This window comes from Pseudopipra pipra, chromosome 20 (genome assembly GCF_036250125.1).
Source record: "Pseudopipra pipra isolate bDixPip1 chromosome 20, bDixPip1.hap1, whole genome shotgun sequence".
NCBI lineage: Eukaryota > Metazoa > Chordata > Aves > Passeriformes > Pipridae > Pseudopipra > Pseudopipra pipra.
Window position 1 is genome coordinate 292,012 of NC_087568.1, and position 6,000 is coordinate 298,011.

At 44.0% G+C, this 6,000-nt stretch overlaps 1 long non-coding RNA gene across 1 annotated transcript in view; it reads right to left on the reverse strand.

The window, feature by feature from the left end:
• The window catches only part of LOC135424853 (uncharacterized), a 31,041-nt gene extending 25,041 nt beyond the window's left edge, over positions 1 to 6,000 (reverse strand). The window contains exon 1 of the long non-coding RNA XR_010435387.1: positions 5,516 to 6,000. This is a non-coding gene — a long non-coding RNA (uncharacterized LOC135424853). The remainder of the gene's footprint in view (positions 1 to 5,515) is intronic.

Here is a 6,000-nt window from a genome sequence, read left to right on the forward strand (position 1 = left end):
TTCTGTGCAAAGAGGAGCTGAGGCTGATAAGCATCTTGAAAGAGATCATTTAACTTGTATTTACCTATGCACACAGAACAGGCTTAAGACAACACAGGCAACATCCCATTCTCTGGCACCTAATGTTAAAGCAATAAAAGGCTCTTAGTCCATTTACTATTTTGGAATAATATATTCCCTGATTTTTCAGGTGTCATTGGGTTATTGATAGTTACTGTGTTCTATCTGCATATCAGTGCTTGTACTCCCTCTGCAAAAGATGCTCACCTGGAAGCCTGTGGAAATGAATACATATTCAGGACTTGAAACAATACCTGCCTGATATATTCAAACACAGCAGCAGAATTTCATCACCTACCTCACCACCAAATTCTTTTCAGATCTTATCTTTTCCAGTCATAAGCTAAAAAAGATGCATGATACAATATCCTAACAGTGCTGCAGGGGATGTGACTCCATCAGTAATTTGTAAGATAGATGTTGGGAGTGCCCCTAACTAAAATTATTTGAGGATAAAATTATTGAGCACAATGCTGAAATGGTACATCACCCACTGGCCTGGTCCAGGATTTCCGGAGTGCTTCTGGAACTTAAATGCCAAAATGCCACTGAATATCAATTAGAATTTTGTTTCTAATTCCCTTGCCTGAAATTAGCTAATCCTTCCCATAACATTTCTTTCAGCTTTTGGATGGTGATTTCATTAAAAATCCTATAGACTTTGATCATAACAGACAACATTTGCTTTGATGTGTTAGAGCTTTGATACCCACATCAACATGAAATCAAATTACAAGAAAAACTTAGAGATTTGTATCAGCTTATGATGGCAGCTATTCATAAAAAATCTCTGATAAAAAGGGGTGCATATATGATGTTTATGTACAGTCTTAGAAGCACAAGCCAGGGAATAAAGGTCTGATGCAAAATCAAGGTGTTAATGACAAAAAACTCAAGCACTACCCCAGTAGAAATTATGAAACCTGTGAATCCCTGTTCCAGACCAGAATGTGGGTCTGGGAGTTGCCATCTCCTTCACTTGTTGCCACAGGGGCAACATGAGTATTTTTAACAGAGACAAGGTTTCTGACGGAGCATCACCAGCATGGGCTGTGGACTGGGACCTGTTCAATTCTGACTGCTGGTTCCTTAGAGAAGGACAGGATCTCTGGTACAGATCTGCTTCTCAAGAGTAGGTTTGGAGGGACAAAGTGCTGGAGAGACCCTGTGCCCTGAGGAACACAGTCCTGACCTCCATCAGCATCCTTGGAATCAACCACTGGGTCACTGAAGGTGTTTTGCATAACTGGAGGGCAAGATTTTCCTTCTGCTGGCCACAGTGTTTGTACAAGAAAGACCTGCATGTGTGACTGGAAGAAAAGAATATTTGTACCTCACATATTGGAGAAATTGTTCAGGAACAGTTAATCCTTGTGAAAATCTTGCTCTGAAATGCTGCCAAGAGCAGTGGCTGTGCTGTTATTTGCCATGTCAATGCCAGTCTGTGAGAAGCCCCACCTTGCCATGTAGCATGTGACTTGGGCATCTGGCAAAAAGAATGGGAGGCTTTTCTTCCAAAGGGACAGAGCAGATTCTGTCATTAGCACTGCCTGGTCCATGGCTGCACCAGCTTTTCCTTTTGCACGGGCATTTCCTGGTATCTGCTGCATGGCAGTGGCCAGGCCAGAGACATGGTGCCTACAGGTGGGGCACACAGTGCTTGTCCAAGCACACCTTACCTGGAGAACCTCCTCACTGCACAGGTATCTGTGTACACCAAGCACCTGTTTTATCTCCCTCACATTTGTTGATGTATCCTCTACTGACAACCCTCTGCACCCCGTGTCATTCAAAGCTGGCTCCTCAACCTGCTGCTGGCACACAGGAGGTATCAGTAAACCCTGCCCACCTCAAGGACTATGCTCATCACTTAACATAACATTGTGCTTTCCTTCCTGCTCTTAGCAGCCATAACAAGTCTGAAAGGTAAATTATGAAAAGCTTGAAGTATAGAGGGGACAACTGATTCTCCTGCAAAACTGGGTAAGAAAAGCTACAAGCACTTTTGGATTTTCACATATATAAGACATTGCTTATGCCATACACATGCTGGGCTCAGAAACATAAAACTTGCTGGTTTAAAGGAAAATCAGAACAGGTATCTGGAATGTTATGTAGTTTTGCAACCTGTTTGGGTTTATCTCCTTAGTTTGTGGAGGTTTGTTTTTCTTCCTGTGGTGTAGTTGTTGCTTTTGGTACAGAAACACAAATATTCCAGACTTGCTGATACCAGCTCCAGCTCTCAGAAACTCCCCTCTGACAGCTAATTGAGGCACTGTTTCATTAGCAATGTGAGCAGGAGTAACACTGCCTTTCTTGTTCCTGTGGCATGGCTGCTTTGGAAGAGGATAAGTAGAATAATGCAGGGAAAAGCAGAGACTGGCAAGTCTGGGTGGGTTTGTCACAGGGCAAGACAGCTCTGAGCTGTGAAGTCCAGGTCATCTGGAGAGGGGCTGTTATGTCCTGGCTCTTTAGGATGCCCCTTCCAACAGCTGAGTGCTGCTACATGTCTTAAGCAGATTAGAAAAGAAAGGTGCAGAGTTCTTTGATAGAAGCTGAAAATTACTGAAAGCTGTAGTAGGTCTGGTATGCGAGTTTGAATAACAGTTTGAACATGTGAATTAAGGTCCAGATACTCACTGTGATGCCCTTAGGGGCCTGTCTTTGCAGTTGCTCTATGTAAAGATAAGCAAGGTACCATGAGAATCAATTCCTGCTTTTTGTAGCTATGGTAATTGAGGCTAATTAGGGCAGGCTCAGCACCACCCTGGTGCTGAACAGAGAACTATACAGAAATTCAAAAGAACTAAGCTGTCAGCTTCAATGTGTTCCTCATCCAAAAGACCTCACTTACAATCACCCATGGAAAAAAGCTACTTGCACAGACAAGCCATCCTGAGAGCATCCCAAGCCACGAAAAAATATTTCAGTTCTGAAGAAGGTGAGATGCTTAGAGCTTCTGCCAAACCTCCCTGGTGCTGTCTGCAGGGTGCCAGGGTGCTGTGCCTCTGGGGAGAGACTCACTGCCTGGGGGCAGCTTGTGCCTTGCCAACCCTGCGTGGCTGACCTGGTTCAACCAGGGAGAGAGAAACTGAGTGCACTTCCCATCTGCTCTGCCCAGCACCAAAGCCCAGCAGAGCCTGGCCTCCCTTCTAGCAGTGCCTACAAGATGAAAGGCTGAGATCTGCCAGCAGTTACCATCTTACTCCAACTGAGGCCAGCCCAGCCTCAGCAATGCCCCAGGGCTGCCTGAATCATCACCGCAGCATCAGCACCAACACTTTGCTTTGCAAAGCATTTGCTGTTTAATGCCTGTCTCTGCTCCAGTTCCTACTTGGTTGAAATGACGAAACCCTGCACATCATCCTGATACAGCTCCTCACTCCCGGGGAGGATTCGTTCACTGCACTGACAAAGCTGCCAGGTATGTGGAAGGGGAAGGGCTAGGGCTGTGCTCACATGCTCCGAAAGCAGTTGAGAAATGCACAATCTGATGTAAACAAACAAGTTCTGCATATTCTCCTTTCCCAAATATTCAGAAGCCTTAAAGGAATTGGGTGTGTAATTGAAAGTAGCCAAAGGCAGCTTTATCCTCTGCTAGTAGCGCTTACACAGTCCATCACACGAAGTTTCACTTGGCAGCTTGACAGGGTTACGCATTTTCACATGGGTGAACAGTTCTCTAACAGAACACTGCAGCCTGAACAACACTGAAAACCACATTGTTTTGTTCCATGGATTCTACTTTCAATAGGCTGGAAGAGAAACCTTCCTTCTTTCTTTGCTCCAGCCTTGCCACTAGGTCCCTTGCCTGATAGAGCAGCCTTCCAGCACCAGGAGCCTGTTTTCTTTTACCTCTTCAATCTCATTTACATTTGCACTAAGAGTCAACAGGAACAGTCTTTCCTGTGTAATGTCTCCTGTGCTCTGCCCTGTATCCTCAGTAAGCACCTTTGGAGATCCCACCATCAGGAAAAGATCTGAACCAGCAGCGGTTTAGAATTTGGAAGACCATTTATCAGAAAATTTCGCACTTGCCAGGGATGCAATAGTTCTGAGAAACAAGGAGCATTTCCCTGCAAACCCAAGTGCTCCAGAGCATCAGCTCCAAGGAACAGGGCAGCTGGCTCCAGAACACAGGGTGGCTTCCCTGTATACCATGAGCTGCACTTTTTCTTTTATAGGCCAGAGAGGAACATTCAATGAAAACTCAGTAGGTAACACATTCGTGAACAAACCATGAAGGAGAGGGCAAGATGAGCCTCTTACAGTTCTGTATGGAGGAAACAGAAAAACTTTTCCCTTCTACCATAGTAACTCAATAGCTCTCTAGAAAATAGCGGATTTCCCATCTTTTGAGAAAAATTCTCACTTCTGAGGACTTTTGTTCCACAGTAAAAATAACTTTTTTTTTTTTAACTGAAATACAACAAGATAAACAGAATACTCCACAATACGGGCAGACACCATACAATACTAAATTCTGACACATTTTTCCACCAGTATCACCATTTTAATTCATGTATCTGCTACTTCCTTCCTACTTGCATAACTTAGAAATATGTGAAAACACAAGAGTGGGTGAATTCCTAAGAACTCCATCCTAGAGAATCCATGTGAGGTTCTGAGGTCAGCCAGGAAGAGCAACTTGCCCGACTAAATCAATAATGAGCAATCATTAGAAAAAAAAAAAAAAGGAAGAAAAGAAAAAAAAAGAAAGGAGTAAAAGGCTCTTCACACAGGTGATTCCTGTTGTTTAGGGGAAAAAAAAGGTGCTTTTCTCTATCATCACTCTTGTGAGAGACAGAAATCCCACCTATGATACAAATGATATCATTTACCAAAACCCCAACTGAGTGCATTTCTGGTTCCTTCTGTGGCAAGCTTTGACATCGAGTGGCATTCCCAGCATGGAGACAAATTTATTTATTCATTAATTTAATATATTCAATAAACCAACCAGCACACAGACTTATTCTTTACAAGTAATTAGAATGTATTACAAGCATACAAATGTGCCTAAGATTGAGAACTTAGGTTATAATCTAATGAAAATATTGTCGCTGAATTAATTTCCTATGTGGTGCCAGAGCCATAGAATAAAAAGTATATTGAAAGTCTTCAGAGACCTACTGTCAACAGCCCAGCACTACCTCTATTTTAAGCAGGAGAAGATTAGATTTCAAAAGCCTGTTCTTTTTCATGCATGTTCTAGTTATCTTACAGGAATCTTCTATGCTTGGAAGGCCTCACAAAAGTTTCAGAGATTAAGAAAGTGAAGAAACAGGCAATTTTTTTCTACAAATGTCACTAAAACTAGAAATTTATTATTAAAAATCACCTATTAAGCGTTATTTATTTATTAGTTATTTTTACTATGCTATTGATTTATTATTAGCGATCAGTCATTAAAAAGGCATTGGTCTCACAGAAACGCAGTTCAGTGTCAGCTTACCGGACTCGAGGCAGTTGCTCCTCCCTGCGCCGAGTGGCAGCCCCAGGAGGTGCAGGTTCATCACTGCGGCGGCTGAAGGCGGGATGGGTCCGACTGTCCCGGCCGTAGCCGCGGTCCCTGGTCCGACTGTCCCGGCCGTAGCCGCGGTCCCTGGTCCGACTGTCCCGGCCGTAGCCGCGGGCTCTGCCAGCGCTGCAGCAGCGCCCGGACCGGCACCGCTTCGGTCCTTCGCGAAACCGCTTATTTCACACTTGCCTCAGATATTAATTTCTAAGCGTTTTGCAAACTGACTGTGGATGTATCAGTGAGAAGAGGAATGTTTTGAAGAAAGGGACGTGTGATCTCAATAACTCAATACACACAAACGCTTTGGAGCGAGCTGGGACAGACACGGGCTGGTGCTCAGAGAACAGCAGCTGGGACTCATTCGTAGCCGTTGGAAGTCAGACAGGCAGATGAACCACAACCGGGATCTCGGTTCCAAC